This window comes from Equus quagga, chromosome 1 (assembly GCF_021613505.1).
Source record: "Equus quagga isolate Etosha38 chromosome 1, UCLA_HA_Equagga_1.0, whole genome shotgun sequence".
Classification (NCBI taxonomy): domain Eukaryota; kingdom Metazoa; phylum Chordata; class Mammalia; order Perissodactyla; family Equidae; genus Equus; species Equus quagga.
Window position 1 is genome coordinate 123255900 of NC_060267.1, and position 25909 is coordinate 123281808.

Sequence of the window (25909 nt, forward strand, 5' to 3'; positions counted from 1 at the left end):
GTTTTGGGGTAAGGAAATGATACCAGAAGATAACTTGAATCCACAGGAAGAAACGAGATGAGTCAGAAATGGTAAATGAGATCAATATAATAAATTCTGTAAATAGGTACTTGCTCTTCTTCTCCCAGGGTCTGTAAAATACATAAGATTACATAAAGTAATAATTATTACAATGTATTGTTGGGTTTGTAACATATCTAGACCAAATGCGTAGAAAAATAATATTACAAAAGGAGGACAGAATAGACTTATAGGAATAAAGTTCTATGTTTCACTGGAATTACATTAGTATAAACACGAAGTAGATTTTGATAAGATGTATATGGTAATCCACAGAGTAACCACTAAGAAAATAATTTTTTTTAATATAATCAAAACTTTTTAATGAAATTTAGGAAATATCCATTAACCACAAAGGACAGCAATAAAGAAGGAACAGAGGAAGAAAAAGATTTAAGACGTGGAAAACCAAAAGCAAGTGGCAGATGTAAATCCAACTGTATCAATAATACCATTAAATATGGATGATCACACAATCCAACGAAAGGCAGAGATTATCAAGTGGGATTTAAAAAAAAACAATATCCAACTATATGCTGTCTACAGGAGACACATTTTAGATTCAAAGATACAACTAGGTTGAAATCGAAGGATGGGAAAAAGATATATGAGGCAAATAGCAATCATGGCAGCATGAAGTGGCTATGCTCATATCAGACAAAATAGACTGTAAAACAACAGCTAGAAAAGGGTGAGCCCACCCAAGGAGAAGGGAGTGTAAACAGAAGGAGAGTTTTGCATGGAACTCTGGGAATTCTCAAATTTAGAAGCAGGAGAGAGGGGAAAGATCTTAAAAGGGAGATCCCCAAGCTACAATGCTTTGCCAGGCTTTTACAGATCATGCCATGGTATAAACACACACGTTAGAATCCTTCAGCATCATCCCTAAGAATGCCTGTAGTTAAACTGATGCACTCACTCTTCTACCCACCCCAATTTGACAAGTGAGGAAATAAATGACATGAACAATGACTTTTTCCAAAGTCAGAGAAACTTAGTAACAGAGCTGAAACTAAACATTGCACACACACGTACACCCCAACACCGACATTACAGATGCATTGTCTTATCTTTTACTTTTTCTCCCATACTCACTAAATCTTTATCTAGTTTTGAGACCCTCCATGGTAGACTTGTAGGGGCACAGCCTGCTTGAGATGCTGGTGGAAAGTTCTCAAGCTTTTAAGACAATGAAATGAATTTGGGTTGACCATACATTCGCTATGTCATTGTGGATGACTGGGTAACTTCCCTGAATCTTAGTTTCCTCATCTGAGAAATGGAGAGAACCGCACTTGAGGGAGGTACAATTATGAGCAAGGAACGAGGAGCACAGAATCCCTTAGAGCTCAGCCTACATTTCCAGAGTCCATCAGATTGGTTTGAAAACCACAGTCACTCTCTCCAGCCTCTTAATGGCACCATGAAACATTCAAGATGTCACGCCTCTGCATTGAGAACTTACTTCCACAGGTAGAAAGAAGTAATTTTGGAGAGTCCAGTGAAAACACTATACTGTGTTTCAGATGCCAAAGTAGAGCCACCAGAAACTTCCCAAAGTTCCCAGGAGTGATGTTCACCATAACACAGGATTTATTAACATCTACCACACAACTAATGTACAATCACAGTCCGATGTGAAAATGCCAGTGATTCTATACTACCCAGAAAACTAAAATGCTTCTTGGCATTTAGGCATGCTATAGCCTAGGTGGCTACAGGCATTTAATAAATGCCTTTGTGTGTGTTTTTGTTTGGGGGGAAGTAAACCATCTAAGTCAGTTCCTCTCACCCTCAGGGAGTCAATGAGAGTTCAATAGAGATAAGCCTAGTTTATATCCTTCCTAACTGTCTCCATACTGACCCCCTTGGTGTTTGCTATGATGAGAATCTGACCCCAGTGCTGCCCCAGATTCTGCCATAGGAGAATCAGATCAGTAGTTTAAAAAAAAAAAAAAGCGCTATTATATATAGTAATCATTTTTAGAATAACAAATCAGTTTCAGAATAAAAACACATTGAGCCAACTCTACTCATAACATAAGCAATGATATGGGGAGAAGATTAGGTAGTTTGGGAAACCAAAGGACCCCCACTGGGGTTAGACCATAGAGACCCATGCAGCTTGCAAACACAGAGTGATTGCAACTTGGGCCATGTTTCAGCTTTACTTTAGAAGTTTTTATTGGGCACTTCCTACTGCTGATACCATGGGAGTTGAGCTAAACATTTTGTTATGTATAACCTACAGTGTATTATGGTATTGCACCAGGCTCCAGAGTTAACCCATAGGTTTCATTTCCGGGCAACTGGAAACAGTTACTATGCTCAGGGGAAGACTGATCTGGGTGGTGCTAGGTACTTTTTAAAAAAAAATTTTGAAGTGAAAGAAAGAAAGTTATAGTGCGAGTAGAAGTTTTCTGCTTTCATGCTGAAGAGTTAAAAATGTTAAGATATGGACAAATCTAGAAGAGTTAGGTGCTCAAAAGAGTGCTCTTGACTCATTATTTGACAGTATTCTTCACAGAACTCCATAAGTGAAGAAAACTGGACTTGATGCACTTTCTTGGAGGAAAGTTTCTCCTCTCAGTTTAGGTTGCCTAACGAAGAGTAAAGAACATCATTATTACTTAGACAATAAAAGAAACTGAGAGGGAGGAAAAACAGAAAGAAAAGGTAATCATAATAAACTTCAGCGCTATTATTCATAACATCACCATTTTAGGGTTTTTTTTGATGGTTCTGAACAGCCTGTCAATTAAACCTGAAGGATACTATTCAAAAAGAGAGAATAAATTTGCTGACATTTATAGGCAAAAATTTTTTCTCCCAAGAATATCCATTCTTGCCTGATTATGGTTTCTTCTTCTAAGTTGGCATTTGCAGGTTATTACTACATTAAAATATAATATCCATTATTGTTTTTCAACGACATGAATCAGCTTACCAAAATCCATTTCTTTTTGATATAAATAAACGGAAACAGAGTTGAATTCATTAAAATCAATCTAAAACCACAATTTATTTTGATTAGAGCCTAATCTTTTCTTGAGTTTTCCTTATTACATTGTAAGTCCTTTATCCCTCAGATCTCTATTCATTAATACATTAAGCCAAAAATCATTAATAGAAGTCCTGCCTCATTATAAGTTGCCAGAACTAGCTTTTGAGGCTGGAATTTTAAACTGACACTAGCTTTTGGGGAACGCTAACATTTTCTTTAACTGCTCATGTTTCATCTGGTCAGCATCATATCATTATTGACAAGTCCTCAAATCAGAGCGACTACTGAGTGTGTCCATTCGACAAAAATTTTATTGCATATTGTTTTGAACAATAGCCTTAAGAGCAAAAGTATATCATCTTTCCAAATGCTTTTCCTCCATCATTAACTAGTTATTCTTCCCAATAACCTTATGATGGAGGCCATTGTAAAGAAAGAAAGTAGAGGAAAAAAATATAATTCTTCAAAAAAAGGGCTGTGTCCGAGGTTACACATTGCCAATGTCACACTCTGATGGGAGCCAGTGCCTTTCAATGATTCATCTCTTTCGACAGTCAATTACAGCCCAGCATGGCTGATTAGATCAATAATGCTCCTTAAATTGCTGGGGAATCTAAGGCTGGCTTGACAGTTAGGAACAAAATCCTTTCCTCCTAATTTCAGTCAAACCAATCAGCCACAGGCCTCCTACAAGGTGACAAAATTGGCAGAGCTGTGGTGTCAGATGTTCCAACTGTCCTTCCAAGAAGGAAAATCATCCTCAGACTCTCAGAATCACAGCCACTTATAGTTTAAAAGGAACATAATCCACAGTTTCTTAACCTTGTCTTGGATCATAGACTCCTCTGAGCATCCAACACAAGCTATACATGGCATCTCTCACCCAAAAAATACACAAACAAAAAACTTCCTGCAATTAGAGCCCATTCATAAAACTTACCTTTGCCTTTTCACGTGAGGAAATGCAGACCTAGGAAGTTGACGTTAAATGCCCAGGTTCATATAACTCCTAACCTGCTCCTCTTCAAATTATTCATTGCTGCCACTTGAGAGGGCTGAGGTAACCTCAGGTCTTTCTCAACTGTTCTAAGAAATAACAGTACTCTGGGTCTAAATAACTCCAGCTTCATTCATCCTTTTAGCAGTATTTGTTCAGTCCTTCCATGTGCCAGGCACTGTGCTAGTTCATTCTTCTTCTCATGGCACAGGTGTTAAAACTGAAGAAGAATCAAATGGCGATCTTACCAACCGATCTGACCTGTTGGTGAAGTTCCAGAGAATACTCTTTTGCTTTTCTTTTCATTATATGAAGATAACAGACCTCTAAAACAGTTCTCACTCTACACAGAACCCTTAATGTTCCTCCAGTGCTCCCAAGACCTAACCCAATTCTCTGCCTGGTGTTGAAAGCCCGTTCATACATGGGAAACTTACGTCCAGACTCATCTTTGCAGACCCCTTTCCTCACAACAAATCATTCTATTCACTCTGTACCAAATCATTAAAATAATAATAAGTATTATTCATTCAAGCAATTCTCACCCAGAAATTTACTACAGTTCTATTCATCTTTCAAATCCTTGGTCATATCTATCACCATTCCTCCTTGAATTTTATCTTGATTACCTAACTTAAAATCCCCTTCTTTCTCCTCTTAATTCCTATAGCTCTATGGCTATGCCCAGTTTGGGTCCTGTTTTCTCTCTTCATGCATATTTGACTTAGACGGCTGATACATTTAAGCTTTTCTGAGGACAGCTAGCATGTCAATGGTTCACTATATACCCTCCCTCACTTGATGGATTTGTTCAAATGAGGCTAGTAAAAGTGGCCTCCCTTCAAAGGATTTCCAAATTACTTTTATTTTTAGTAGTTGACTATTAACAGAAAACTCAATCTATCCACATATTGAAATCTTTGAATTTGCCTTGAATGTGGATCCCTTGGCCAAGAATACTCTCATTTTTATTTTCTTCCAGAGTCCAGAAAACCTTGGAAGGCTGCCTTATGGGGTGATGGAATGAAAAACCAGACCAAACCAACCAGACATGGGCTCCTTCTATAAATGAACATTCCACAGCCCAAGACAGAGCATCTTCCATTTCACCGCTCTAGCTCCAAATGCCTCCTGGTTATAATTAAGTACTTCAAAGTCTTCCAAACACCCTTTTAGAAATGACTGCCCCCAATATAGAATGATGTCCAATCAGATGTAAATCATCACACAGCAGGGAGGGAGAGGCACGGAAAGCGATCATCAGCACTTGGACTAATCAGAAAGTTTAGTCTCTTGATGAGGATTTTCGTTTTCTCATTTGTCATTCTAGCCACTGAATTCTCAAGTGGCCAATTTGCTCCCTATTGGTAATCAGCTGGTTATTTTTACTCTTGTTCCTCTCTCTGGGACTGTCAGACTCTTTGGAGCAATTCATCACCCACATGGGCCTAACCATTCTCTGGCGGGAAGTGAGGGAGGGAAGCCATTATCTTGGAAAAGATAAGTAGAAAACTATTTCGCCGTTTATATTCGGTTTTTAAACAGTGATTTCCCTGATGAGGTAAGTAAAATAATGACCCAACCAGGTAAGAGTGAAAGAATGTACGTTTCAAGGGTAAGTGCGTTAGACAATGGAAACACTCTCCGGCTGTGAAGTTTGTTACTCTGAAATGACTTGTTCTTAGATTGTCTTTACAACCCCCAAAAGGAGCATCATCTTACATTCATTACTTAAGTTTGCAGGAAGCTGCCTCTTTGAAAATTATAAACCCAGAAAGGAGAGTTTTAAAGATGTATAATGCATTGGTGGTTTTTCTAAGCAACTTTACTCCACCCACTAGGAGGAAGGTGGCCTTTGAAAGCTGTTTGGTCTGAGGCAGGAAAGTTAGACCTTTCTTTTTCTATTTGCACGGCAGGTCTTCTCCATTACAGAATCTCCCTTTGGTTTGTCTGTCGTCCTCTCTTCTTCCCTCCAGCAGTTGCTGTCTCTGTCTGTCTCCAGTGAAATCATTCCCAAATGCGTTTTCAGAGATTTCATTTTTCTCCGTTCACCTCAGGTGCCAGGGAAAACTTGACGCTGCCACTCGTTGCAAATCAAACTCTGGTGTCGGTACATTTTCTAATTAGTGAGCGTCTAATTTGATCTCCTCTCAGATTTCCCTCAGTCCTTCTGAAGAACCTAATATCAACCCCTCCGGGTGGCCTGTGCTCACTATAGCCAAAAGTTTACATTTCCGAAGTCCACGTTCAGCCTTAAGAAAGATGTTAGTGTGACACAAGTTGGCATTTTTCTGGCACTTCCTGCGCTTGCAGCAAACTCTTCATTCCTTGGAAGGAAGCTGAGAGTTGAATCGCCCTTCTAGCTATTTCCTTAGAGACTCTCTGAATTGAGCAGCAATATGATCTGAATCTTGAAATGTTTATCTTCCTCCACCTTTTTCATGTCTCAGACCCTTTCTTGTGTCCTTCATGCTTCATATAAACATCCACATATGTAACTTCACTTTTAGGTGTGTCTATCTATCAGGAAAATCAAAAGAGACTGAGAAAGCACGTTTACACACCCCATATCGGGTTTGCTTGCTTTTCATCTGGTAATTCCCTCCATGCATGGCTGTTCTCACACTCGGTGATATCACCCAGCAGCTGTCTTGGACTGGAAACGAAAATGCTTGTAGAATTTCAGTCTTTTGTCTTACCTACTTAAATCTGTCTCTTTTCCAAAATACCAGAACAATACAAGAATGGCTGTCTTGCTTCGGGGAGAAATTATTCCTGTGACTTTAAATAAATCGTTTTACAACTCATTCTCCTAATATTTTGTTGTAATTGCCCCTAATTCCAAAGTTGCTTTCAAGAATCGTTAACTGCTATTATATTGACATGAGGTCTTATATTTGGTATTTGGTGAAATAGGAAAAGTGATTTTGTAAAAATCGGTTTTCCGGCTGCAATTCCTGCATAGGAAATGAGGAAAGAAGTGACGCTTTACCTGCCCTGTGTCCCCAGGTTGACCTGAATGAGAACTTAATATCTCACGTGGTGCCTAGCTGCAGATTAGCATCTGGATTGACTGAACACAATGAGCAGAGATCTCTTGCCTCCTTCTACATAACTAATCTGATGATTTACTAACATCCGTAGGTCCTACTTCTATGAAAACAGCAGGTTCCTCCCACCCTCAGCAAAAATGGCTTCATCATTCAAATCTTGATTTCTGAGAGAAATCTACTTTTTACCTCTTCTTCCATCCTCCTATCTTGAATCTCCATCTTCATCACAATATCCTGTCCCCTGGTTCCTTCCTCTACTTTGGACATTGTGTTTACTCTATTTATTCCCAAAGAAGAGTCCTCTTGGGAGAGTGACACAGCCTCCAGCGAGCAGTGTTCCTAAAATTCACAGACTGCCATCAGTTCACAGTGAGTGTGTGCAGACACTGCATACAGCTCAACAAATTTTCATAAACTAAACACGTCTATTTGACCAGCACTGAGATCAAGAAGAAGCATTTATGAACTTTCATAGCCAGTCAACAGAATAATGTCTGTTGAAACTAATACTTAAAAACTGGGGCTTGAGGGTCAGCCTCATGGCCTAGTGGTTAAGTTCGATGCACTCTGCTTCAGTGGCCTGGGTTCGGCTCTTGGGTGTGGACCTACACCACTCATCAGTGGCCATGCTATTGAGGTGACCCACATACAAAATAGAGGAAGATTGGCACAGGTGTTAGCTCAGGGCAGATCTTCCTCAAGCAAAATGAGGAAGATTGGCAACAGATGTAAGCTCAGGGCAAATCTTCCTCAGGTAAAAACAAAAAAAAATTAGGGCTTGTATTTTGCCTCTTTGTTCCATTCTTAGTCACTCATTTTTATTATATTTTAAAAAATGTTATTGACTAGTGAATGATTAGAAATGAAACAAAAAAACTTGTCATTCACCTCTGATCATTTGAGAAGAACCAATCTAGATGACCAAAGATCCCTATTAGATTTTGTGCCTATTTTCAGCTGCTAACTTCAGCATTCTGTGAGAACCAACCCTTCGCATGAGGCCCAGCTCTCCTAAACAGGATAACACCCCTACAATGAGCTTGCTCACCAGAGGTTGTCTCCTGCTCCCAATGCACCTTTCCTTTCCTTGAGGTTAAATAGAGTGAACACAATGTGTTTGTTTGCAGCCTTAAAGTGTTGCTTTCCTGGGGGTCCCTGCCTTGCAAATGTCTGTGAGGCTTGGATAAATAGGAAAAGTTTCCCCGCCTGGAGCCCAACACCTTGTGTGAAGATTACAGCATGGTCTACACTATAGAAATCATTTTCCTGCTTCTAATATAGAAGCTGACACACAGGACTAGATTCTCGTGCCAAGACTGTCTGCGGATGTCCAACTTTCCTGTTGTGAATGGGTACAAGCTGTGATGTTGCCATTCAAGGACTTCCAGTAGCGGAAGAGGAAAATTATGAACCAACTCCCCTCGGAGAGGAAGTGCCTATTCAAACAGCAGTCGGTAGTGAGCACAGTAGCTGCCTCCTTCCGACCAGGAACAGCCCCGCCTCTGCAATTGCTGACTCTCCCATGGCAGGGTCTATGAACTGGCATGACAGGAAGAGGCTTGGCAGAAGCAGCATTTGGCGCATTCACACTTATCCCGTGAACACTTTGGGAAAGAATTAACTACGTGCATTTTCCTGGAAGACAGAATTTGCCTTGTCCATTGATTGTCTTTAATTTACAACAAATGCCCGAAAACGGGACATACGTGACATTGTAAGCCTTCTACAAATTCGGATAGCAAACCCAATGGCCCAAGGCTCATTCTCTATTTTTTTTCATTGCTTCAGAAATGGGTTGTTGGAAGGAAGAGGTTGTACACAGAACCATAAAGCTGGAAGGGTCCCTTACAGATCAGCTAGCAAATCCCTCTCCCATTTTATAGATGCTAAAACTTAAGCCTGGAGAAGGCATGTGTCTTGCCAAAGATGAGGTTTAAACAACACGGACTGGATTCCAGGGTTTTACGTTCTAATTCTGTTTTCTGTCAGCTTTTGATGGAAGTAGAACATACCTACAAAAAAGTCACAAATCATAACTGTAAAACTCAACAAATTTGCATAAGCTAAGCACACTCATCTAACCAGCACCCAGAGCAAGAAGATGCACATCCCTAGTACGCCCCAAAGCCTCCCTATGTACCCAGCTACTGCCCCCTCCCGAGGGAAATCACCATCGCGTCTTCTAGCATCACGTGTTATTTTTGCTGTTATTGATGTCATATGAATGGAATTGTATAGTGTATTACTCCTGTATCAGGCTTCCTTCACTGAACACTCTCTTGGTGAGATTCATCCACATTGCTACATTTTTTAAAATTTTTATTATTTATTTATTTATTTATTTTTTTGAGGAAGATTGGCCCTGAGCTAACATCTGTGCCCATCTTCCTCTATTTTATATGTAGGATGCCTGCCACAGCATGGCTTGATAAGTGGTGCTAGGTCTGCACCTGGGATCCAAACTGGCGAACCCTGGGCCGCTGAAGCAGAGCACAAACTTAACCATTATGCCACTGGGCCAGCCCCTCACATTGCTGCATTTTAATACATTGATTTTCATTGCTGTATCATACTCTTTTGTGTGAATATAGTAAATTCTTTATATTTTCAACTATTGATAGACATTTCGGTAGTTTCCAGTTTGGGGTTGTTACAAATAGTGCTGCTAAGACCACTCCTATATGTGTCTTTCGGTAAATATATGAATAATCAAATTGGGGTTTCCTCATACTTTTTGCCTACTGATACTCCAAAAAAAAGTTAATAGAATGAATGAACCAGCTGTGCACAAGCCTTTGTGCTATGAGAGATTGTCACTGCACCTCTGTCTGTGCCAGCCGTCCAAAGGGGACTGTTTACAGAATTACAGTAGCCACGTGGCAGTTAGCAAGACAACATTTATGGTTTGGGATTACTTGCAAATACTCTCAAAAGCTAAAATAAACAGTCACTTGACATTTTGTTAATATAAAAATCTGAGTTTTTCTTAAATTTGCTTTTATTTTTATTTCTTTTTAATTACGTAAGTAATATATAAATACATCCTTGTTCTATAAACATACCTAACAAAACAATCATTTTGGATGTAAGTGTCCCGGTTGCAAGGATTTTATCTGTTTTCTTGATCACAAAACAGCATCAGTGCCTGGCCTGGAAGGTGCTAAACAATGTTTGTTGAATGAATGAATGATGGATGGTTCCTGTGACCGTTGCTCCCCGTCCCTGGAACTTCCCCAGGGGTAATCTCATCTCTGAGTTCAATGTGGATTTTTCCATTCCTTTTTTCTATACATTGGTTTTGTGTGTGTATGTTTATATAATTGAAGGATACCACGTGTGTGGATTTTTTAAACGAACAATATGTGTCTTAAGCATTTTTTATTCTCAGTACATAGAGATCCACCTTTTTATAAGCTGTTTCACATTCCATGACATGAATATATTATATTTTGGTTATCTCTAATTTTTTGATACCACAAATGATGCTGCGATGAATATTCTTGTGAATGTGCATAAGTATTTCCTGGCAGTAGGTACCAAGAAATAGACTTGCTGGCTCACAGGTGGTATATGTTTTTAATATTTCCAAATGCCTTCCAAGATGGTCATTCCAATTCACACTTTCATCAGCAGAAAGTACCTGCTCCCTCATCTTTCCTGTGACTGATATTATCAAACTTAGAAGTTTTTGCCAAAATGATAAGTGAACAATGTCATTAAGCTTGCATTCCCATCCATGTTGCTGGAGTTGGCTATCTTTTCATATATTTGTTGATTAGGTTTGGCTTTGATTCAAGCCTGCAGCAAAGAGCAAGTGTGTAGGAGTGAACCATTTAGTGCCAAACCCCCATCAGGGCATCTTCTACAGCCAAGCTGTTCTTTATTCTCATCTTCGTGGCTGTAGAATCCTAGACAATCGCTGGTTGTATCCCCCGCTCAATTGCTAAGAGTGCAAAGAAGTGATGTAAAAATTTCTTCAGCATCCCAGGGAATGGGGGGAATCTTGACCTGTCCAGTGTATTGGTACAAAGCAAAAGCATTTGGATACTGAATTTTTCAGTTAATTATCCTAGTGCTTTCTCTTTTTACCGGAAACTTGAAGGAATAAACCAAGTTGTACTATGCAGCTTACCTATCTTTGCCATAGAATGGAGGCTGAGTTCTGAGAAATGCTGTATTGGGTATGAAATTCCAACTAAACCTAGAACGAGCATCTTATTTATATTTCTGCATGTTGGAGCCATTATCCGACCAGTCCCTTGACCAGCATTAGGGCAGAGGTTTTGGAGGTGAATTATCCAGCTTTCAGTCCTGGTCTTTGCTGGCTTGCAAGCTGGGGCATATTCCTAAACCTCTGTTCCTCTGCTCCATTTTCTATCAAATAGAACAAATAATAAAACCTACTTCGTGGAATCATCAACAGGATTAAGTGATCAATAAATGTAAGGTGCACAACCCAGAGTCTGGCATATTCAATATTTTGATTATATAATGAATAAAGATGATGATTATTATTATCATAGTGTTAGTTTTGATTGGAGCACCGATCGAGGTTTGAATCTGAGCTTAGAACATGTCCAAGGTCTTTTCTTTTTTTTATACTGGGGAAGAAAATCACTACAGGATGCCCTTCACAGCTCATCTACAGGTGTGCACTCACTTTGTGTAGAAGAAGTCATATTGGCCTCTGATGTTGATTTTATACACAGCTCCTTGCAGGTTTTTAGTTCAGGATATGCAAATGAGGAGCATTTAACAAATGGACCCACCAGACCACTAAATTCCATATCAATTTTTACCCAAAGCATAAATGCATTCAAGTTTGCTCAGACCTTGGCCTTGTGAGCCCCTGGCTGACATTTCTGTTTGAAACCTGACACCCTGCCAGAAAGTTTCTTTAGTTTGAATAAAATGAAAAGAGGGACTTAATTCCAATAACAGACAGACCCAGCAGAGCCAGCAGTTGATTCAGATTTTTATTGTCCCACAAGAACCTGGCCTTCTAGGCTGTGACTCGGGACCTCTGTACTCTGTACGTTTGCCTCGTGTTCAGGATGGAATAACCAGAGGCTCAGAGAGAGGACATCTGGGTGGAATGAAGTCAAACCCCAGCTGCCTTTTTTCTCAGCTTCCCCAAAGTTCCTGTTCTTTGAGGTCTGACCATTCTTGGTTTGGGTAATGAGACTGATTTAATGCCAAAGCATCTGCTGGATACTCTTTGAGAAATGCCAGAAAGATGCACTTATCATCATACTCACTCCAGAATGGGCTTTCCATGTGGAATTCCTTCCATGTGAAAATTCTAATGAGGTCAAGACGCATCCTTGATTGGAATCTTCTTTCAAAATGCAAGTTTTCCTGAGAAGAATGACATATGAAACTACTGTTATTCCATCAATCCTTCATTCATTCATTTATCTCCCACATATTTGTGAGAGTTTACCCAATGCCTGACAGTGTGCAATGGACCAAGGGGACAGTGGTTAATAAGGCAAATACAGTCCCTGCCCTATGCAGCTCAGCCAAGTGGGGCCATAGGCATTGGGCAAGCAAATGCAACAAAGTGTGATGAATGTAAAGGGCCCACCAGGAAGGGGCCTGAGGGACTAGGGGTTTGGCCTTGACTCTGTGTGACCCGGATCATCTCTGCCTCTGCGGGAGCCTACACTGTCATGGGATGCCATCCTAGCTACTGCTCCTAATGAGAATTTTACCTGCTGTGAGGCACCAGGGCATGCAGCCAGCTCAGGGCTCTGGAGTAATTTACTAAGGTCTCATTACCTTGCCTCTCTTGGGGTCTCTGCCACAGGATCATGTTGTAGGTGACACCACCTTATAATGAAGCTTTTTTTGCACATTTTACCCTGGAGTAAACTTAAATGCAAGTTGTGGGGGGGGGGGGAGAGAGAGAGAAGAGAGAGAACAGTGGAGACCCTGAGTAAGAAGAGACAGACAGGTAGAGTGTGAATATGCTGTTCCTGTTCTGAGTGAATCTGGTACCAAACACCATTTCCTCGTTGGGAAGAAAGCATGAGAGTTTGACTCAGGACACCTGGGCTTAAGTTATACTCCCATCACTCGCCAGCTCTGACCTTGCCAAGTCACTGAAAGTCTGTTTCCTCAGTTTCCTCCTTTGCAAAAAGAGATTTAAATCACCAAATCCCATTAACTGGGTTGTTTTGTCGCTTGAATGTGCTTAAACAAGCCAATGCCCATCAGCTGTGTTTTCAAAACAGAAAAATGTATTAACATATTAGTTGTCATCGTTACATATAAATGTTCAATATCTTTGTGTACGGGGGTGGGGGCAAAGGACAGAATCTATGTTTTGGGGCTGGGCTTGGGGTCAAAGGGTGGACCAAGGCTGTGAAACTCTGGGCTGCCCAGAAAGAGGATTTTAGCATCCTTCTCCTCTTCCTCTTCTTCCTCCTTATGGCCAAAGTGTTTTTCTATGATGCTCCTAACTTTTCAAAGCGCTCACGCATTACTCACTTCAAATTCAGGCCTCGCTGTCTTGGCAGGTTTGTTATTGAGTGACCAAAGTCACTCAAGGGACCCACCTCTTTTGCTCACACACTTCCAAGTGGCTGTCATTTGACATGACTGCATTGCTATCCTCCTGAGGCTGGAGGGAGACAGAATACAGACGGTCCCCAACTTACGACGGTTCGACTTACAATTTTTCAACTTTACAAGATGCAAAAGCAATATACAGTCAGTAGAAACTGTCCTTCAAATTTTGAATTTTGATCTTTTCCGGGGCTAGCAATATGCAGTACTGCTCTCCAGTATGATGCTCTCTCATGATGCTGGGTGGCAGCAGTAGCCACAGCTCCCAGTCAGCCACGCAATCACGAAGGCAAACACCAGATACGCTGACAACCATTCTGTACCCACACCACCACTCTGTTTTTCACTTTTAGTACAGTATTCAATAAATTACATGAGATATTCAACACTTTATTATAAGACGGGCTTTGCATTAGATGATTTTGCCCAACTATAGGCTAATGTAAGTGTTCTGCGTACGTTTAATGTAGGCTAGGCTAAGCTGTGAGGGTGGAATAAGTTAGGTGTACTAAATGCATTTCTGACTTAGGATATTTTCAACTTATGATGAGTATTTTGGGATAAAATCTCATCCTAAGTTAAGGAAGATCCATATTTCGTAGGCCAGGTAGACCTGCTTTCCACAAGTAAAGTCCTCTTAGACCACTGGGCTCCTAATCTGCTTGGGAAGGAGAAACTGCAGTGTGAGCAAATGGGATCAGGAGGTCATTCCTGAGAGCCACACTTGCCAAGTCAAGAACAAGACTTTATCAAGTTTATCTGCAGTTCCTCCAAAAGCACCCTAGAAAGATGCTTAGCCTCCGGCCTCTCATGCCTGGGGTGTCACTGTTCCTCCGTGAAAGAGCAGCCCTCCTGGGTGCTTTCACAAACCATGCATCTGCTGACATTTGCAAATGCCAAAGCTCTTCAGGAACTGCTTCTCTACATCTGTCTGCTCTGACTACCAAAGAAATAGATTTCAAAATCATGTGTAAGAACATGAGGACATACAAGGGAGAGGCAACATCGAGAGAACACCACAGGTCAGCCATGCCACCTACAGCTGTGAACACCTAGGACCACCAGAAAAGCACCCAGCCTCAGAGCAGCCCTGCTCCTGAGGGCAGTGATGCAGGTGACTTTCCCAAGTCAGAGACGGGCTCAATGCTGCGCCTCCCTGCTCACAGCTCCCCGGCCGCCCCACACTCTTCCTCAGCATCATGGTAGTCAAAAGATCAGGGGCTCTGGAGGTGGAGGAGCTGAGGTGAAATCCCAGCCCCATCACTTACTAACTGAATCATTTTGGACAATATTTTTTATCCTTTCTGATTCTCAGTTTTCCCATCTGACAAATGGAGATGCTATTATTCTTATAGGGTTCTTGTGAGGATTCAGTGAGAAAGGTGGATAAAGTGCTTAGCACAGCACTTGAGACATAGCAGGTGCTTCATCTGTAGTAGTTGCATTCACCCATTCATCCACCCATCACATTAGGGGCAGAATTAGCACAGATGTTAGGACAAAGCATCACTTGGACCTTTTTAAAGTCTTTCCGCCTTTTCTCAAATGTGACTTTATCACTGAGGCCTGTCCTGTTCACCCTATTTAAAACTGCAAACCTGTATCGCAGATCGCCCCCTCAACACACACCTCCAACCCACTCCCCATCCTTTCTTCACTGCCCTATTTTTTTCCATAGCATTATCACTTTCTAACAGACTACATAATCTACATTGTGTTTGGATTTATTATTTATGGTTTGTCTCCTCCTGGCAGAACCTAAGTCCCATCAGGACATGGACCTTTGTCTGTAATATATTCTTTGCAACTAGAAAACAACATGACACAGAGTAGTGCTCAATAAATATTTGTTGAATGAATCGAGGCCCTGGAATCATCAGTTAGGCCCGCTTCCAGTGCTGGTCTTGGCCCTTACTGGTGTTTGTGATCTGTAGCAAATTACTCTCAGCCTTAGTTTTCTCCTCTGAAAGATACAGACACTGATGATTTCAACCCCTCCGAGTCAAGAGAATTAAATGAGATTATGTCTGTGAAGCACTTGGCATAGCTCTGGGGCACAATAACTTCTCACTAAATGAAAGCTGTTAAGATGAAAAATTATGAAGCTCTTGATTTCCATGCTAGTGTAGACAGAGACAAGGGATCATCCAGAGTCATTCCCAGAAACACCCACCCTTAGTCTTATTCTGAACTCCCTTCTCAATGTATGCTTAAGTAGCCAATAATGTGAATTCCATCTCCTCTCTGTGCCTGTCCAGTCACCAACTTCCCCCGAATCACAGACAGCATGATGGCCAGTGGGGAAATCTGGAAATCATCACAGGTGTTTGGCCCCATCACGTATATGGTTTGACTGGTGCTGGGATCAAGACAGTGCTGCAACCACAGGCCTGCCATTAGCAAACAGTAGAGTTCCTGCGGGTCTATCTTGTGGTGGGAGACAAAACTACAGTTACTGCCCTCAAGGAGTTTATGATCCAAAACTCTTCTAAGAGAAGATGACGGAGCTCCACACCAACAGTCATTGTTGTCTGCAGACGTGTGTGAATGCACATGGATGGCATCAGTGGAGGCTGGAATGTGCAAGAACCAGTTGGGTTTCCAGCTCACTCTAGTGGGCAAGACACTGCCACTTTTTCCTAGACTCCGCCCACCACCCCCAATATGAAAATCTTAAGGCAGACGGATGTGACAGATTAAAAATGAGACTGGCAGTCCAGGACAAGTTCAGGTTTCAGTTCCTCTGTGTGTCTTTGGGCAAGACACTGGGCCTATCTGAAGACAATTATTATAACAGCTAACATTTGTTGCATGTTTACTATGTGCCAGGTGCTTCATATATATTAGTAACTTTTTCAGCCATTTGTTTGTTTAACTAAAGTTTACTGGGCTCTAGTCTCACACAGGCACTCTGGATGCAACAGTGAACAAAGCAGCTCAACGCCTCATCTCATTGAACTTAAATACTGGGGGTCGAGACTGAGAGTGAATAATATTGATATATATTACATCATTATTAACTACTTATTCATTCATTCAAAAACCACGTATTAAGCCTCATACTGCTCTATCAACAAATTGTGGTCACTGTTACAAACGAGAAGTTTAGAGTGTTCTCTGTGGGATCATATCCTGGGAGGGTGGGTGACTGGCCTTGTCTGAAAGCTCAGCCATGACTTCCAAAGCTAAGTGACTTTGAATTACGAAACTGAAGAATGGGTGAGTCAGTGTGTAACCTCATTTTGCGGATGAAGAAACTGAGGCTTAGAGAGTTCCCACAACTTGTCCAAAGAACCACAGTTAATGTTTAACCAGTTTTGAACCCTAGTTTTTCTAATTCCAAAACAGGTGGTCTTCCCATCCGGCTGGTGTTTTTAGACTGAGATACATGTCTAAATTGCCACTGAGGGCTTTTTCAAAAGCTGTGTTGTAGCGTTCCACCAAGAGATTCTGATTCAGCTGGTCCAGGTGGAGCAGGGCGGGTGAAAGCAAGTTTAAAAGAGCTCCCCAAGTGATTTGGATGCACAACCCTAACAATACCACTGTCTAGTATTTCTGCAGCTAGCCCTCAGAACCTAGCAACATTGTGGAAGAAAACACAGCTAGGGGTCAGGGCTCTGCCACATCACTAACTCCCTGTGTGATCTAAGGGACGCCTCGTATTCCCTGGTCCTGTCTCTTTGTGGGGCTGTGACTACATCGGGACTTCCAGCCCTCATTGCGCATTAGAGTCCCCGGGAAAGCTTTAAAAATCCTTCATGTGCCCCACCTCCAAACAACAGCACCAGAATCTCTGGGGAAAGGACCCAGGCTTAGGTATTTACTAGAAGTTTCCATGTGATTTAGCACTAGATGATCTCAAAGGTCCCTTCTGACTTGGAAATCCTCTGCGTCTGTCTATGAAATCCTTCATCCCCTCCTTCCTGACGACTGAGGGCGACGCACTTAAGGGGACGAGGGTGGAGGGGTGGGGGATGAAGCCTTGCCAAGACCTGCTGCTCCACTCTGGCAGTGTCTTTGTGAAAATAGTAACTTTTTTTTTCTGACTGATTTATGTGACAGTTGGAAAGCAGCCCCCAGAACAGGCTGTTCCTCCCTTTCGTACTATTAACATAAATATGCGCACGGGGCCTTCAGCTCCTGCTTCTCTCTGTGTAAATGAGGCTTAAGGGGCCGTGAAAGCCGGAGGCTGAAGAGAAACCAGAGAAGAGGAAGTGTCGTTACAGGCACAAGAATGAAAAGGGGAAAAGGACAGGACGTTGCTAAGAGACAATGTCAAGCTGGGCCATGGGATTAGCCGCCAGTATCAAAGCAAGTTCTTAATGGTATGTTCTTCCAGTAGGGCCTTTTCCAAGCGCTAGTGGAGGATGAGATTGTCAAAGCAATTCCATTCCAAATCGGGCGTAAAAGGCTCTTTCCTTCTTGGTAGGACCAAAATATTAGGTGAAAATTAAGTGATTTAAATATATATATATCTTCCAGCTTGGGATAAAGTGAAACTGGATTCTTTCCCGTGGAACTTCTCAGAGTCCTTAACGTGCTAATAAGCATTGAGAGTTGCTGAGAGGCAGACATAGCTTGCAGCACACGCTGAAATTATCTGCAACTTTTTACTTAGAGGGGACCAGCGCTTTCCAAGACATGTTTGAGAAACCTTGGCATAAAAAACAACTATTGTAATATCTAATATTACTGTGCTAAGAGTTTTACATAAGTTATTTCTTTTAATCTAAGCAACAAGACTATGAGTTATGTACTTTTTTATTTCCTTCTTTGCACAGGTGGAGAAATTAAGGCATTGAGAGGTTAAGTGCTTGCCCAAGTTGACAAAGCTAGTGGGGAGTGGAAGGACTTTGGACTCTGGAGTTAAAAGGATCTGGATTCACATCCTGGTTCTGCCATTTGCTGGATAGACAGGTTGAGACAAGTTAATTCACCTCACTGAGCCTTGGTTTCTTTATGTGCAAATTGGGGAGAATAAAATGTACCTTGTAGAATTGCTGAGATTAGAGATAACATATATAAAGCGCATAGTAGGTGCCCCATAAATGGCTATAGATATCATCATCATCATTGTATACTTAATGTTCTGAAAGGGAGTTTATAAGTGGTGTCTCGAAAAGAATATGCGTTTTGATTAAATCAAATGAAATAGGCTGTCGAACCTGACATGTGACAGGGTAGGTAAATGATAAATCTCTCCAACGAAATAGAAAATCTTCCTGCTATTCTTCAGCCTGAACTTGCTCATTCTTAATCACCAGCTGGCAATGGGGTAGCCTCCTTCAGAGTTTATAAAGGGGGAGGTGGCAAAGTTGGGGGCCTCGTGGAATGGGGCAAACTGGCAGCTCCATCTGGCTGGCCATCAGAATCCTGGAGAAGCTTCTTGAATCAGATTCTTAAGCCCTGGGCCTGGAGATTATGAGTTTATGGGTCTGGGATGGCCCCTGGGAATATGTATTTTATGGACCTTCCAGCTGATTCTGATTATCAGTCTGCTTTTAAAACCGCTGGACTCCATGAAACCTTGGGAAACCTTTCCACTGAGTTACCCAGCAAGGCCTCAGAGGAGCCTGGTATAATTACTTTGGAATCCAAACAGTTTGTGGCCTTTCCTTGCGCAAGCACCCAACAGCTTTCAAACATCTTGGAATTTGAGGGACAAATTTTCCCCATGCTTTGTGGTCGATACCGCGGCCTGGAGAGGTGGTGTGTGTGGTTGTAATAGCATAAATTTGGGCACCAGGCAGGCCTGGGTTCAAATCTCAGTGCTGGGGAGGGAAGAGACATGACACTAGAAAGCCACAAGAGTAGGTCATGATATTCCGCATAGTGACTATCTGTGCCATCACCTTTAGGATGCAAGTGAGAAGCCAGGCTGGAGAAAGGAAATCCTCGATTACATTTTAGTAATTGTTTTCAAGACAATAGGAAATAAGACGTTTCACTTTCTTATATATTGATGTATTTTTCTTTTCTTGAATAGCATGCTGGTGAGTAGCATATTAATGTTTGGTTTTAAATTAATCTTGATTTCTCTACCAAGTAGACCTAAAACTCACTGTAAGATATGTTTCATGTTTTTCTTAAAGTGATGATTTTGAGCCTCTTAAACATTTACAGCAGCCTTTTTCCTTAGGGGAAAATAAGGGGCTAATCTGGGCAACTATTACCAGCTTATAGTCTTAACATATTCACTTATATTTTTCATATTTGGAAATGAAGTTCATTATTAAAAAGCAGCGTAAGAAAGTATGTAATGACAAAAGTCAATCCCAGTGCTGCCTCTTTCTAGCTGTGTAACAGAGGCAGTCTTCTTAGATTTCCTAAACCTCAGTTTCTTTTCCTCTAATTTAGGGATGATGATAGTATGCATTATATTGGGTTGCTGGGAGCATTAAGAGCACTCATATTAAGTACTGGTAGAGTTTGGCTTGGAGTAAAGGCTTAGTTAACAGTAGCTGTCATTATCATTATTTTGCCCCAGTTCAGTTTACTTTTATCGGTATGACTGTGGACAAGTAACTGCCTCCTTGAGCCTCATCTTCCTCATCCACGAAATAAGAATAATTACATCTACTCATAATGCTGGTGTAAACATTAAATGAGGGACTACTTTATGGGAAACGCCTAGCATTGACCGTGAGATATCACAAGTATTTAATGAATGTTGGCTAATGTCATTTGCAAGATGAACGGGTATTCTTTGTATTCGGATCCCTTAAGTCATTCATTCATTCATAAACACTTGTCAGGAACCCCCAATACAAAAGCACTCGATATATATGCTGCTTCAAGCATTTTGCTGCCCTGAAAATGCAGTGCCCTGAAGGTATGATGTCACTTCTTTCTGTTTTGAAAGAGGGCATTCCTGGATGAGGTAGAGTTCAGGGGGCAATGTTGAGAAGCAAATCCTGTACCCCACAAGTCCCATGGCCCCTCTGCCTACAGAGTGATGTCAGGGCGAACTAAACCACTGCCACCATCTTCCATAGGGTATGGTCTTTACCCCATGACTGTCGTCTGCCATCATGTGCTCTGCTGGGTCCCGAGGAGGAGGTGATAAACTAATTGGCATAATCTCTGCCCTCACAGAGTTCTAGATCAGAGGGACTCCCGCTTTGCTGGAGGTACAAAGGCTTGAAGTGAGGGAGTATTTTCAGCAACGGCCTGGAAAAGGGAGAGAGAATGGCAAGTTTAAAGAAATAAAAGAAAATAAGCACGGCTGAAACATAAAAGGAGAGAGGGGATGTGGAGAGAAATGAGCTTAGAGGAGTAAGTCTGGGTTCGACAGGCAGGGCCTCTAAAGCCATGATAAGGACATGTTAAGGACATTGGGGACCCATTGAAAGGTCTTGAGCAGGAGGTGACATGATCAAATTTGGGTTTTAGAAAGATTACTCTGGCTTCCCAGTGGGGGGAAAAAGTGTGTGTATGACGTCAGGTGGAGGAGGGATCCTTAAGTTTCTTGTGTCCAATGGCGTAATAATTGTTCCATCGTCCTGGGGATGTGGAAGAGGCAGGAGAACAGGAGGATGTAATGTTACACATGGCCATCATCTACCGGGCCTTTAGGTGTATCAGGTATAGGTATAAATGGAGAGGTTGTACGTGATTTTTGTGGTAGGTAGATTTCTAAAATGGCCGCCAACAGTCCCCACCTCCTGGTATTCACAGCCCTGTGCAATCCTCTCCCTTTGTGTGTAGGCTGGATCTGGTGACTTCCTTCTAACAAACAGAATACAGCAAAAGTATTGAGATGTCACTTTCATGATTGGGTTATAGAAGACCGTTACTTCCGTCTTGTGGTTGCTCTCTCACTTGCTCTCAGGAAGCTCCCTATGGAGAGGCTCATATAGGAAGGAACTGAGGGCTGCCTTCAAGGATCAGCTGAAGGCCTCCATCTAACCCTCCACGGAACTGCAGCCTGCCAGCAACCCCTGAGTGAGCACAGAAGCAGATCCAGCCCCAGGTGGGAGAACCAGCACCTGGATTGTAGCCTGTGGGAGACCCTGAAATAAAGGACCTCTTCAAGCTGTGCCTGGCTTCCTGACACTCAGAAACTGTGAGATGAGAAATGTGTGTCACAGGGCCAGTGTAGCAGTTAAGTTCACGTGCTCTGATTGAGTGGCCCAGGGTTCTTGGTTTCGGAACCCAGGCGTGGACCTACATACCGCTCATCAAGCTATGCTGTGGTGGTGTCCCACAAACAAAATAGAGGAAGACTGGCACAGATGTTAGCTCAGTGACAATCTTCCTCAAGCAAAAAGAGGAAGATCAGCAACAGATATTAGCTAAGGGCCAATCTTCCTCACCAAAACAAAAGGGAAAAAAAAGCAACATGTGTTGTTTTAAGCCAATCAGTTTGTGTTAATTTGTTACACAGCAATATAGAATTAAAACACTGTTATATGATGTCACAGAAGGCGGGAAAGGATACAGTATTGAGAAGGGGGAGTGACAGGCATTGTCAAGTGTGTCAGGGAGATCAATGATAACCAAAGACGATAAGGAAAAAGAAAGCATTGAAGCTGACAAGGAAGCAGTGTGAGTAAGCTGGGATAGAAAGGGTAGGTATCAAGGCCTCCAGGGGTGTATGTATAGTCCCTGTATGATGGGACTAAATTTAAACTGCAATTACTGCTGCAGGTGGGAAGTATGACCTTTCGAGGATGCATCATGCAATCTGGTTTTGCTTTCTATTTCTTGTTAGAATTTTGGTCCCGATCTTATGATCCTGTGCTTCTAAAAACTCTCCTAAAGGCCTCTATTAATGAATTCAGCATCTGGCTGTGCAGTACATCCAAATTCTTCCTTCCCTTTCTCTGGATTCTGTTCCCAGTGATGCACTCCCTATGCCCTTGAAGTGTCTTTTCTTCGCATTATCTGTAGTCTTTGGAGGAGACTTGGGAACAAAATGAAAAATCCTCACGCAGTGACCTGGGCGTGTGAAGTCAGAGTCTGAGTAGAATCAGAGTTCTTCCTTTGTTTGAGTTTCTTACCCGTGAAAGACTCATAGTTCGCTCTATGTACTTCCCCTCTCTCCAGCATAAACGGTTCTCATTCAGCACAGAGCAGGAGAAATAGCAAAGAGTTTGGAGTCATGGCTTCATTGCTAGGTAGCTTTGGGGAAATGATTTAAACTTTCTGAGCCTCAGTTTCCTCTACTGCAAACTGTGGGTGGTAATATCTGTCTCTTGGGGTTGTTTTGCGGAGGATGAAAGGAGCTGATGTACATAAGGCACTGAGCAATGGCTTGGCACAAACCCTTTTCTGAACGCTTCGTTGATGTAAGAAGCAGCTAACCTTCTCAAGCTTTCTTACCTGCATGGCAAACCCAAAACCACTCTAGAGGCTGCCAGGCCAGCTGCCTGAGACATGTCATAAACAGCCTGGGGAGGCAATTTGCTTTCAAAGAGAAACAGGCAAAGGGAATAAAAACAAGACAGCCAGCAGCGGGCCCAGCCCTGAGCCAGGACAACTTGGCAGCAGCAAAGGCAAGAGGTGCACCGCCCAGAGAGTGAGTCTCTGCAGGACCTCACAAGCTCAGGATAGTCCCGAAACCCCACGCTCGTGAGGAAGATCTGTCGGGGTTGCCCCATGGCACCTGTAAGAGCCTATTGTAAACCCAGAGAGCCTGCAATTACCTCGCTTTGACTGTTTTCATGCCACCAAGGCCCGCACCTCCTTCTGTCAGTGGAGTTTGTTTTCCCTTTAATTCTTTCTTGAGGGGGGTGGAACAGATGCAGGGGCTGCCTGAGAAAAGCATGCAGGACACTAACCAGCTGTTGCCCGCATTTCATCACACTGAAACTTAGAGAATGACTTGGTGCTGTCTGCTGGCATATGGGTTATAGCACAGGAGTCTTTGCCATGATATTTATTTCTGTCTGGAAGACAATTTGGGGGTTCCTGGAACATGGCTCCTGGCCTCCTACCTTGGATGGTGATGTGACTGGCTCTGTTTCACTGTTGGGCTTGCAGGTAACTGATCACCTTCTTAAAGAGGCTCACCCTGAAAACCCTCTCTAAGCAGCCCCTTTCTCTCCATCCCCTGCATAATTACTTGCCATCTCAATAGCCTGTTAAATTGTCTTCTAGCACTTTCTGACACTATTCTGTTTACCTATATTTATACCAGTAAGTTGTCCGTGCTCCCGACTAGAATATAGCTCATTGTGGGCAGGAACTTCATCCAACCCACTTATCTCTATATCTTTATCCACCCTATGATGGAGGGATGATTATCATCCCCATCTGACAGGTGAGGAAACTGAGGCTCAAATAAATCAGATACGTCTCCCAAAGTCACAGAACCAGTTAGTCAAGGAATGAGTATTAAAATCAGGGAATATGACTGTGCTGTCCAATACAGTAGCCACAAACCACATATGCCTATGGAGCACTTGAACTGTGGCTAGTCCAAACTGAAATGTATTATGAGTGTCAAATACATACTGGATTTTGAACACTTAGCACAAAAAATAAAAGCATGTTAAAATGTCCCATTAATAATTTTTACATTGATTATATGATAAAATTATAAGTTTTTGATATATTGGGTTAAATAAAATAGAATATTAAGAGTAATTTCACCTGTTTCTTTTTACTTTTTAAAATGTGGCTACTAGAAGATTTAAAATTGTATATGAGGCTCAAGTATATTTCCTTTGGACTGCACTGGTCTATACTTTTAATCACTTCACACAGTAAGACCTGAAATATTAGTAGACCTGACATAATATCACTGTTAGTGCTAATAATAACAATAGAAATCAGACAGTCATCCAATTTAAAATTCCCTCTTCTGCTTTCTGAAGTTCATTTGTTTAAAAAAACCCAAAAAACAGTTGTCCTTTAATTTACCCACATACACTAGGGGCCTACTCTGTGCAGACTACTGCACAAAGTGCTTCTCGATGCAGTTAGAACCCGCATTCATCAGGAAGTGACAGAAACCCAATCTGAACTACCAAAGGAGTAAAAGAGGGGGATTAGTTGGAAGAATCTTGGGTAGCTCCCATATCTGAATGAAGAGCTGAATGAACAATGCCAGACATGGGTCTCAAAATCTGCTCACTCCCTCTCTGGGTTCTACCTCTTTTTGAGTGTTGGCTCCATTTCTTCAATCAGCTTCCTCCCATGGCCAGAGGCAGGTGTGATGACAGCTTCCAGGCTCACTTCTTCCCAGTTTCATCAGCAGAGTCAATGGAGTGCCTCTGTACCAACTCCAGACAGGACTCTCATTGGCTTAAGTTCGCCACAAGTGGATCTCTCAGGTCAATCACAGGTGCGGCATGATGATTGGTCCAGCTGGGTCACATGCTCATCTTGTAAACAGGTAGGTGGGCTAAATTGATTGGCAACTCCAGTTAGAAGGTTAGAACCAAAAGCTAGGGAAGGAATATTTCTCAAATTAAAGTGGATTCTTTTTTGATGAAGGAAGGTGTGCTGAGCAGACAGGAGGACACGTTCATAGTGTCTTTCTGGATGTCATTGTCTTCTCTATGGGAATGAATTTGAGAAATTATAAAACTCTCTGTGAAAGTAAAGATGAAGAAGCTGGTGCTGAAGCGTGAAGATATTAGGAAAATTTAACAGCAAAGTAAAAAGAGAATAGAAGTCTTTTTGTGCGTGATATACAGGAGATATACAAGCAGACTCAAAGATGAATGTCTCTTTGAAAGCATCTGCCTTTGTCCACTATGACTATCTGTCCTCAAGACAGCAACCCTGAAAGCAGAGATACTGAAACAATGAATGTACTTGACTTCTTATCACTGTTGGAATATTGGTACTCACAGTGCGGAACACAGAATTAAAAACAGTCTGGTCTTCTAGACAAACAGTCTTATTTAGGTAATATTTGCTGCTGAACAACATGCCCCTGAAAATTCCTTTAGAGAAACTGAAAACTCTCCCTCTAATAGTCAAAATGTCTCCCTTATTCTTAGAAAACAGACTCGTTGGTTCCTATGCAAAAAAAAAAAGAGTGCTTCCTGTTGATTTGGCGTTTAAACCTCCCCTCCCATCCCCCCTCTCCACCCGCTGCCTACTTTCAGCTTTATGCTATAACGCTGTTGGCTTATTGTCGTCTGATCACCACCTCCAATATCCAAGAGCATATCATTCCTTTGTCGCTTAGTCATGGGAGTCACATTTGGACACATTTCATTAAAATTGAGAAAATTGGGCTTCAGGACTTGAAACATAATTAGAGTCGAA

At 41.9% G+C, this 25909-nt stretch overlaps 1 long non-coding RNA gene across 5 annotated transcripts in view; it reads right to left on the reverse strand.

The window, feature by feature from the left end:
- Nucleotides 1-25909, reverse strand: part of LOC124245141 (uncharacterized) — a 372527-nt gene that overhangs the window by 114100 nt on the left and 232518 nt on the right. For 4 of the 5 annotated variants that reach the window (XR_006890189.1, XR_006890185.1, XR_006890193.1 and 1 more), the window contains exon 4: nucleotides 12373-12472. This is a non-coding gene — a long non-coding RNA (uncharacterized LOC124245141). Of the gene's footprint in view, nucleotides 1-107; nucleotides 132-12372; nucleotides 12473-25909 lie in introns of those variants that run through there. The other variant, XR_006890195.1, reaches the window with a different exon arrangement.